General features: G+C 33.3%; 3 non-coding genes across 3 annotated transcripts; all 3 read left to right on the forward strand.

Annotated features, from left to right (window-relative positions):
* Positions 1–1,349: 1,349 nt before the first annotated feature.
* Positions 1,350–1,421, forward strand: TRNAQ-CUG (transfer RNA glutamine (anticodon CUG)). The gene has a single exon. It is a non-coding gene; the product is annotated as a tRNA-Gln (tRNA).
* A 4,680-nt stretch (positions 1,422–6,101) lies between these two features.
* Positions 6,102–6,173, forward strand: TRNAQ-CUG (transfer RNA glutamine (anticodon CUG)). Its single transcript has one exon. It is a non-coding gene; the product is annotated as a tRNA-Gln (tRNA).
* A 1,828-nt stretch (positions 6,174–8,001) lies between these two features.
* On the forward strand, positions 8,002–8,073 carry TRNAQ-CUG (transfer RNA glutamine (anticodon CUG)). The gene has a single exon. It is a non-coding gene; the product is annotated as a tRNA-Gln (tRNA).
* The last annotated feature ends 3,469 nt before the right edge of the window (positions 8,074–11,542 follow it).

Raw genomic sequence — 11,542 nt, forward strand, 5'->3', positions numbered from 1 at the left:
CCGGGAGACAAGTGCTAGTGGAGTAACCTGAGCGCAGCTGATACTCCGGTTCGGGTCTTTTGCTGTGCAGTGGTTATAGGCTCTGTGCACGGCAGGGGATCCGGTGCTGGTTTTTGTGCTCACAGTCTGTGAGGTCTGAGTGGGGTGTGGACAGCACCTGCTTTATAAGGCCTCTTTTCAGGGTAAGCAGATGCTGCTGAATCTTTGTTGGTTAGTCAGTTCATGAAAGTTAGCCAGTACTGTGTAGCTTTGTATTTGTTTGTTGCTTACTGCAAATAGGCCTGGGGATTTGGTATTACACTCTGCCAATCCAGACCTAGCAGTAAGACTGGAGTCAGTCGTTTAGCTTGCTGGGGTTCTGTTACTACTCTGTGAACTTAGCAAGTTTGCGGCTGTATTCTAAGACTTGCCTGTCTAATCCTGTCTCACTGTGCTAGGTGTCAGGGGTCAGTTTAGTGGCAGTAAGCTAAAACCTGTGCACTGCAAGTGAGAATCAGGATTGTGGAGTCTCTCCTTGTGTCTATCATTCCATCTCTGACCAAGGAGTTTACTGCCACACCCGTTGGTAACCCTTTAGGGTTTTGCTGTTGCCCTTAGCAACAGCATTTCGGGTTCTCTACGTATTAAAACACAACATCTTGCTATTTCCATCTGAGCAGTTCTAATACAAGGGAGATACCCAGTTCCTTAGCCTCTGGGCTTCTCTGTTCACTTTGTGTGTATTTTGTTACCCTATCACCTTCTGTGTACGTTATGTCATATTCCCCAGTTTGTCTGTGAGTCCATTTGTTTTGCATAACAGTTCAAACACCAGTACATTCCTGCAGACACTGGAGTGCATAACAGTTCTGACACCAGTACTTTCCTGCAGGCACTGGTGTGCATAACAGATGCTCCCTAATGGATGAGGTTTCATGGTATATTGGTAAACATTTTGGACTCTGAATCCATGATCTATATTTACATCTTGGTAGGTTCTATTGGTTTTGCTGTAAGTACAATACAGTTAATATCTCTGAGAAAGAAAATATCTATAAATTGCATAAATTAAAATCTTACACACTGAGAGACAGGTTTATCTGTCATTTAATTCCAATAAAATGTATCCACTAAGAATCTTATACTCTGACAAAAAATGTACATGCTACCATATGAATGAGGTTTCATTGTGTGCTGTTAACAATTCTGGACTCTGAAACCTATAATCTGTATAAAAATTTGGTAGGTCCTAATGGCTTTTTTTTGTAAATACAATGTAATACTTATCTCTCTGATTATTATTCCTGTAACTTGTAGAAAATAAGATCTCACACTCTAAGAGAAAGTTGTATATGTTGTGTTAGAAGAGAGGTTTCATGGTGTAATGGTTAGCACTCTGGGCTCTGAATCCAGCGATCCGAGTTCAAATCTCGGTGGGACCTGATGTGTTTTAGTACCTTCAGTTTAAGTTCTTGATTGACAGAAAGTCTTCTTTTTCATACATATAATAATTTTTTTAAATCACTGATTTTTGTAAATATGTACTAAAAGCTAAAAAAAGGTAGTTATAGAAATGTATGTAATTATATGAATTTTACTATATAACCCAAATAAGCGTTGATGTAAATATATGTACAATAATTGCAATAAAATGTGTCTTCTAAGAATCTAACATTTTAGAAAAAAATGTTTAGCTCTCCCTCATGAATGAAGTTTCTTGGTGTATTGGTAACCACTCGGATCTTTGAATCCAGTGATCTGTATTTAAATCTTGCTAGGTCCTATTGGTTTTTTGTAAGTACCGTTCAGTTTATATTTCTCTGAGAGTACATTCTAATAAAAACTGTTTAAATGCTTCCTCATGAATGAGGTTTCCTGGTGTATTTGTAACCATTTTGGACTCTGAATCCATGATTTGTATTTACATCTTGGTAGGTCCTATTGTTTTTTTGTAAGTATTATGCAGTTCATATCTCTGAGAAAGAAAATATCTATAAATTGCATAAATTAAGAATCATACACACTGAGAGACAGGTTTATCGGTAATGTAATTCCAATAAAATGTAACCTCTAAGAACCTTACACTGTGAGAACATTTTTTACATGCCACCATATGAATGAGCTTTCATGGTGTACTGTTAACAATTCTGGACTCTGAAACTAATAATCTGTATATACAAATTGGTAGGTCCTAATGGTTTTATTTGTAAATACAATGTAGTACATATCTCTCTGAATGAATATTTCTGTATCATGTAGAAATAAAGATCTTACACTCGGAGAGAAAGTTTTATATGTGTTATTAGAAGGGAGATTCCAAGGTGTTATGGTTAGCACTCTGTACTCTAAATCCAGTAAATTGAGTTCAAATCTCGGTGGGACCAGGTGCATTTTCGTACAAAGTTTAATTCCTTGATTGACAAAAACTTTTCTTTTTTATACATATAATAAATTTTTTTTAAATTACTGATTATTGTAAAAATGTACTAAAATCTAAAAAAAAGGTAGTTATAGAAATGTTTGTAATTATATGAATTTTACTGTGTAATCCAAATAAGCATTGATGTTAATATATGTATACATTTTATACAATAACTTCAATAAAATGTGTCTTCTAAGAATCTAACATTTTAGAAAAAAATGTTTAGATGTTCCCTAATGAATGTGGTTTCTTGGTGTATTGGTAACTACTCCACTCTGATCTTTGAATACAGTGATCTGTATTTAAATCTTGGTAGGTCCGATTGGTTTTTTGTAAGTACCGTTCAGTTTATATTTCTCTGAGAGTACATTCTAATAAAAACTGTTTAAATGCTTCCTCATGAATGAGGTTTCCTGGTGTATTTGTAACCATTTTGGACTCTGAATCCATGATTTGTATTTACATCTTGGTAGGTCCTATTGTTTTTTTGTAAGTATTATGCAGTTCATATCTCTGAGAAAGAAAATATCTATAAATTGCATAAATTAAGAATCACACACACTGAGAGACAGGTTTATCGGTAATATAATTCCAATAAAATGTAACCTCTAAGAATCTTACACTGTGAGAACATTTTTTACATGCCACCATATGAATGAGCTTTCATGGTGTACTGTTAACAATTCTGGACTCTGAAACTAATAATATGTATATACAAATTGGTAGGTCCTAATGGTTTTATTTGTAAATACAATGTAGTACATATCTCTCTGAATGAATATTTCTGTATCTTGTAGAAATAAAGATCTTACACTCTGAGAGAAAGTTTTATATGTGTTATTAGAAGGGAGATTCCATGGTGTTATGGTTAGCACTCTGTACTCTGAATCCAGTAAATTGAGTTCAAATCTCGGTGGGACCAGGTGCATTTTAGTACAAAGTTTAATTCCTTGATTGACAAAAACTTTTCTTTTTTATACATATAATACATTTTTTTAAAATCACTGATTATTGTAAAAATGTACTAAAATCTAAAAAAAAGGTAGTTATAGAAATGTTTGTAATTATATGAATTTTACTGTGTAATCCAAATAAGCATTGATGTTAATATATGTACAATAACTTCAATAAAATGTGTCTTCTAAGAATCTAACATTTTAGAAAAAAATGTTTAGATGTTCCCTAATGAATGTGGTTTCTTGGTGTATTGGTAACCACTCCACTCTGATCTTTGAATACAGTGATCTGTATTTAAATCTTGGTAGGTCCTATTGGTTTTTTGTAAGTACCATTCAGTTCATATCTCTCTGAGAGTACATTCTTATAAAAATATTTAGATGCTCCCTAATGGATGAGGTTTCATGGTATATTGGTAAACATTTTGAACTCTGAATCCATGATCTATATTTACATCTTGGTAGGTTCTATTGGTTTTGTTGTAAGTACAATACAGTTAATATCTCTGAGAAAGAAAATATCTTTAAATTGCATAAATTAAGAATCTTACACACTGAGAGACAGGTTTATCTGTCATTTAATTCCAATAAAATGTATCCACTAAGAATCTTATACTCTGACAAAAAATGTACATGCTACCATATGAATGAGGTTTCATTGTGTGCTGTTAACAATTCTGGACTCTGAAACCTATAATCTGTATAAAAATTTTGTAGGTCCTAATGGCTTTTTTTCTGTAAATACAATGTAATACTTATCTCTCTGATTATTATTCCTGTAAATTGTAGAAAATAAGATCTCACACTCTAAGAGAAAGTTGTATATGTTGTGTTAGAAGAGAAGTTTCATGGTGTAATGGTTAGCACTCTGGGCTCTGAATCCAGCGATCTGAGTTCAAATCTCGGTGGGACCTGATGTGTTTTAGTACCTTCAGTTTAAGTTCTTGATTGACAGAAAGTCTTCTTTTTCATACATATAATAATTTTTTTAATCACTGATTTTTGTAAATATGTACTAAAAGCTAAAAAAAAAGGTAGTTATAGAAATGTATGTAATTATATGAATTTTACTATATAACCCAAATAAGCGTTGATGTAAATATATGTACAATAATTGCAATAAAATGTGTCTTCTAAGAATCTAACATTTTAGAAAAAAATGTTTAGCTCTCCCTCATGAATGAAGTTTCTTGGTGTATTGGTAACCACTCGGATCTTTGAATCCAGTGATCTGTATTTAAATCTTGGTAGGTCCTATTGTTTTTTTGTAAGTACCGTTCAGTTTATATTTCTCTGAGAGTACATTCTAATAAAAACTGTTTAAATGCTTCCTCATGAATGAGGTTTCCTGGTGTATTTGTAACCATTTTGGACTCTGAATCCATGATTTGTATTTACATCTTGGTAGGTCCTATTGTTTTTTTGTAAGTATTATGCAGTTCACATCTGTGAGAAAGAAAATATCTATAAATTGCATAAATTAAGAATCATACACACTGAGAGACAGGTTTATCGGTAATATAATTCCAATAAAATGTAACCTCTAAGAATCTTACACTGTGAGAACATTTTTTACATGCCACCATATGAATGAGCTTTCATGGTGTACTGTTAACAATTCTGGACTCTGAAACTAATAATCTGTATATACAAATTGGTAGGTCCTAATGGTTTTATTTGTAAATACAATGTAGTACATATCTCTCTGAATGAATATTTCTGTATCTTGTAGAAATAAAGATCTTACACTCTGAGAGAAAGTTTTATATGTGTTATTAGAAGGGATATTCCATGGTGTTATGGTTAGCACTCTGTACTCTGAATCCAGTAAATTGAGTTCAAATCTTGGTGGGACCAGGTGCATTTTCGTACAAAGTTTAATTCCTTGATTGACAAAAACTTTTCTTTTTTATACATATAATACATTTTTTTTAAATTACTGATTATTGTAAAAATGTACTAAAATCTTAAAAAAAAGGTAGTTATAGAAATGTTTGTAATTATATGAATTTTACTGTGTAATCCAAATAAGCATTGATGTTAATATATGTATACATTTTATACAATAACTTCAATAAAATGTGTCTTCTAAGAATTTAACATTTTAGAAAAAAATGTTTAGATGTTCCCTAATGAATGTGGTTTCTTGGTGTATTGGTAACCACTCCACTCTGATCTTTGAATACAGTGATCTGTATTTAAATCTTGGTAGGTCCTATTGGTTTTTTGTAAGCACCATTCAGTTCATATCTCTCTGAGAGTACATTCTTATAAAAATATTTAGATGCTCCCTAATGGATGAGGTTTCATGGTATATTGGTAAACATTTTGGACTCTGAATCCATGATCTATATTTACATCTTGGTAGGTTCTATTAGTTTTGTTGTAAGTACAATACAGTTAATATCTCTGAGAAAGAAAATATCTATAAATTGCATAAATTAAGAATCTTACACACTGAGAGACAGGTTTATCTGTCATTTAATTCCAATAAAATGTATCCACTAAGAATCTTATACTCTGACAAAAAATGTACATGCTACCATATGAATGAGGTTTCATTGTGTGCTGTTAACAATTCTGGACTCTGAAACCTATAATCTGTATAAAAATTTGGTAGGTCCTAATGGCTTTTTTTTGTAAATACAATGTAATACTTATCTCTCTGATTATTATTCCTGTAACTTGTAGAAAATAAGATCTCACACTCTAAGAGAAAGTTGTATATGTTGTGTTAGAAGAGAGGTTTCATGGTGTAATGGTTAGCACTCTGGGCTCTGAATCCAGCGATCCGAGTTCAAATCTCGGTGGGACCTGATGTGTTTTAGTACCTTCAGTTTAAGTTCTTGATTGACAGAAAGTCTTCTTTTTCATACATATAATAATTTTTTTAAATCACTGATTTTTGTAAATATGTACTAAAAGCTAAAAAAAGGTAGTTATAGAAATGTATGTAATTATATGAATTTTACTATATAACCCAAATAAGCGTTGATGTAAATATATGTACAATAATTGCAATAAAATGTGTCTTCTAAGAATCTAACATTTTAGAAAAAAATGTTTAGCTCTCCCTCATGAATGAAGTTTCTTGGTGCATTGGTAACCACTCGGATCTTTGAATCCAGTGATCTGTATTTAAATCTTGGTAGGTCTTATTGGTTTTTTGTAAGTACCGTTCAGTTTATATTTCTCTGAGAGTACATTCTAATAAAAACTGTTTAAATGCTTCCTCATGAATGAGGTTTCCGGGTGTATTTGTAACCATTTTGGACTCTGAATCCATGATTTGTATTTACATCTTGGTAGGTCCTATTGTTTTTTTGTAAGTATTATGCAGTTCATATCTCTGAGAAAGAAAATATCTATAAATTGCATAAATTAAGAATCATACACACTGAGAGACAGGTTTATCGGTAATATAATTCCAATAAAATGTAACCTCTAAGAACCTTACACTGTGAGAACATTTTTTACATGCCACCATATGAATGAGCTTTCATGGTGTACTGTTAACAATTCTGGACTCTGAAACTAATAATCTGTATATACAAATTGGTAGGTCCTAATGGTTTTATTTGTAAATACAATGTAGTACATATCTCTCTGAATGAATATTTCTGTATCTTGTAGAAATAAAGATCTTACACTCTGAGAGAAAGTTTTATATGTGTTATTAGAAAGGATATTCCATGGTGTTATGGTTAGCACTCTGTACTCTGAATCCAGTAAATTGAGTTCAAATCTCGGTGGGACCTGGTGCATTTTCGTACAAAGTTTAATTCCTTGATTGACAAAAACTTTTCTTTTTTATACATATAATACATTTTTTTAAAATTACTGTTTATTGTAAAAATGTACTAAAATCTAAAAAAAAGGTAGTTATAGAAATGTTTGTAATTATATGAATTTTACTGTGTAATCCAAATAAGCATTGATGTTAATATATGTATACATTTTATACAATAACTTCAATAAAATGTGTCTTCTAAGAATCTAACATTTTAGAAAAAAATGTTTAGATGTTCCCTAATGAATGTGGTTTCTTGGTGTATTGGTAACCACTCCACTCTGATCTTTGAATACAGTGATCTGTATTTAAATCTTGGTAGGTCCTATTGGTTTTTTGTAAGCACCATTCAGTTCATATCTCTCTGAGAGTACATTCTTATAAAAATATTTAGATGCTCCCTAATGGATGAGGTTTCATGGTATATTGGTAAACATTTTGGTCTCTGAATCCATGATCTATATTTACATCTTGGTAGGTTCTATTGGTTTTGTTGTAAGTACAATACAGTTAATATCTCTGAGAAAGAAAATATCTATAAATTGCATAAATTAAGAATCTTACACACTGAGAGACAGGTTTATCTGTCATTTAATTCCAATAAAATGTATCCACTAAGAATCTTATACTCTGACAAAAAATGTACATGCTACCATATGAATGAGGTTTAATTGTGTGCTGTTAACAATTCAGGACTCTGAAACCTATAATCTGTATAAAAATTTGGTAGGTCCTAATGGCTTTTTTTTGTAAATACAATGTAATACTTATCTCTCTGATTATTATTCCTGTAACTTGTAGAAAATAAGATCTCACACTCTAAGAGAAAGTTGTATATGTTGTGTTAGAAGAGAGGTTTCATGGTGTAATGGTTAGCACTCTGGGCTCTGAATCCAGCGATCCGAGTTCAAATCTCGGTGGGACCTGATGTGTTTTAGTACCTTCAGTTTAAGTTCTTGATTGACAGAAAGTCTTCTTTTTCATACATATAATAATTTTTTTAAATCACTGATTTTTGTAAATATGTACTAAAAGCTAAAAAAAGGTAGTTATAGAAATGTATGTAATTATATGAATTTTACTATATAACCTAAATAAGCGTTGATGTAAATATATGTACAATAATTGCAATAAAATGTGTCTTCTAAGAATCTAACATTTTAGAAAAAAATGTTTAGCTCTCCCTCATGAATGAAGTTTCTTGGTGTATTGGTAACCACTCGGATCTTTGAATCCAGTGATCTGTATTAAATCTTGGTAGGTCCTATTGGTTTTTTGTAAGTACCGTTCAGTTTATATTTCTCTGAGAGTACATTCTAATAAAAACTGTTTAAATGCTGCCTCATGAATGAGGTTTCCTGGTGTATTTGTAACCATTTTGGACTCTGAATCCATGATTTGTATTTACATCTTGGTAGGTCCTATTGTTTTTTTGTAAGTATTATGCAGTTCATATCTCTGAGAAAGAAAATATCTATAAATTGCATAAATTAAGAATCATACACACTGAGAGACAGGTTTATCGGTAATATAATTCCAATAAAATGTAACCTCTAAGAATCTTACACTGTGAGAACATTTTTTACATGCCACCATATGAATGAGCTTTCATGGTGTACTGTTAACAATTCTGGACTCTGAAACTAATAATCTGTATATACAAATTGGTAGGTCCTAATGGTTTTATTTGTAAATACAATGTAGTACATATCTCTCTGAATGAATATTTCTGTATCTTGTAGAAATAAAGATCTTACACTCTGAGAGAAAGTTTTATATGTGTTATTAGAAGGGATATTCCATGGTGTTATGGTTAGCACTCTGTACTCTGAATCCAGTAAATTGAGTTCAAATCTCGGTGGGACCAGGTGCATTTTAGTACCTTCAGTTTAAGTCCTTGATTGACAAAAACTTTTCTTTTTTATACATATAATACATTTTTTTTAAATTACTGATTATTGTAAAAATGTACTAAAATCTAAAAAAAAGGTAGTTATAGAAATGTTTGTAATTATATGAATTTTACTGTGTAATCCAAATAAGCATTGATGTTAATATATGTACAATAACTTCAATAAAATGTGTCTTCGAAGAATCTAACATTTTAGAAAAAAATGTTTAGATGTTCCCTAATGAATGTGGTTTCTTGGTGTATTGGTAACCACTCCACTCTGATCTTTGAATACAGTGATCTGTATTTAAATCTTGGTAGGTCCTATTGGTTTTTTGTAAGTACCATTCATTTCATATCTCTCTGAGAGTACATTCTTATAAAAATATTTAGATGCTCCCTAATGGATGAGGTTTCATGGTATATTGGTAAACATTTTGGACTCTGAATCCATGATCTATATTTACATCTTGGTAGGTTCTATTGGTTTTGTTGTAAGTACAATACAGTTAATATCTCTGAGAAAGAAAATATCTATAAATTGCAAAATTAAGAATCTTACACACTGAGAGACAGGTTTATCTGTCATTTAATTCCAATAAAATGTATCCACTAAGAATCTTATACTCTGACAAAAAATGTACATGCTACCATATGAATGAGGTTTCATTGTGTGCTGTTAACAATTCTGGACTCTGAAACCTATAATCTGTATCAAAATTTGGTAGGTCCTAATGGCTTTTTTTCTGTAAATACAATGTAATACTTATCTCTCTGATTATTATTCCTGTAACTTGTAGAAAATAAGATCTCACACTCTAAGAGAAAGTTGTATATGTTGTGTTAGAAGAGAAGTTTCATGGTGTAATAGTTAGCACTAGAGATGAGCGGGTTCGGTTTCTCTGAATCCGAACCCGCACGAACTTCATGTTTTTTTTCACGGGTCCGAGCGACTCGGATCTTCCCGCCTTGCTCGGTTAACCCGAGAGCGCCCGAACGTCATCATGACGCTGTCGGATTCTCGCGAGGCTCGGATTCTATCGCGAGACTCGGATTCTATATAAGGAGCCGCGCGTCGCCGCCATTTTCACACGTGCATTGAGATTGATAGGGAGAGGACGTGGCTGGCATCCTCTCCGTTTAGAATAGATTAGAGAGACACTTGATTTACTAATTTTGGGGAGCATTAGGAGTACTCAGTACAGTGCAGAGTTTTGCTGATAGTGACCACCAGTTTTATTTATAATCCGTTCTCTGCCTGAAAAAAGCGATACACAGCACACAGTGACTCAGTCACATACCATATCTGTGTGCACTGCTCAGGCTCAGGCCAGTGTGCTGCATCATCTATTATCTATATATAATATTATATATATCTGATTATCTGTCTGACTGCTCAGCTCACACAGCTTATAATTGTGGGGGAGACTGGGGAGCACTACTGCAGTGCCAGTTATAGGTTATAGCAGGAGCCAGGAGTACATAATATATTATATAGTTAGTGACCACCAGACACACAGTGCAGTTTATTTAATATATCCGTTCTCTGCCTGAAAAAAGCGATACACACAGTGACTCAGTCAGTCACATACCATATCTGTGTGCACTGCTCAGGCTCAGGCCAGTGTGCTGCATCATCTATATATATTATATATCTGTCTGACTGCTCAGCTCACACAGCTTATAATTGTGGGGGAGACTGGGGAGCACTACTGCAGTGCCAGTTATAGGTTATAGCAGGAGCCAGGAGTACATAATATTATATTAAAACAGTGCACACTTTTGCTGCAGGAGTGCCACTGCCAGTGTGACTAGTGACCAGTGACCTGACCACCAGTATATATAATATTAGTAGTATACTATCTCTTTATCAACCAGTCTATATTAGCAGCAGACACAGTACAGTGCGGTAGTTCACGGCTGTGGCTACCTCTGTGTCGGCACTCGGCAGCCCGTCCATAATTGTATATACCACCTAACCGTGGTTTTTTTTTCTTTCTTTATACATACATACTAGTTACGAGTATACTATCTCTTTATCAACCAGTCTATATATTAGCAGCAGACACAGTACAGTGCGGTAGTTCACGGCTGTGGCTACCTCTGTGTCGGCACTCGGCAGCCCGTCCATAATTGTATATACCACCTAACCGTGGTTTTTTTTTCTTTCTTTATACATACATACTAGTTACGAGTATACTATCTCTTTATCAACCAGTCTATATATTAGCAGCAGACACAGTACAGTGCGGTAGTTCACGGCTGTGGCTACCTCTGTGTCGGCACTCGGCAGCCCGTCCATAATTGTATATACCACCTAACCGTGGTTTTTTTTTCTTTCTTTATACATACATACTAGTTACGAGTATACTATCTCTTTATCAACCAGTCTATATATTAGCAGCAGACACAGTACAGTGCGGTAGTTCACGGCTGTGGCTACCTCTGTGTCGGCACTCGGCAGCCCGTCCATAATTGTATATACCACCTAACCGTGGTTTTTT

This window comes from Pseudophryne corroboree, chromosome 11 (assembly GCF_028390025.1).
Source record: "Pseudophryne corroboree isolate aPseCor3 chromosome 11, aPseCor3.hap2, whole genome shotgun sequence".
Classification (NCBI taxonomy): domain Eukaryota; kingdom Metazoa; phylum Chordata; class Amphibia; order Anura; family Myobatrachidae; genus Pseudophryne; species Pseudophryne corroboree.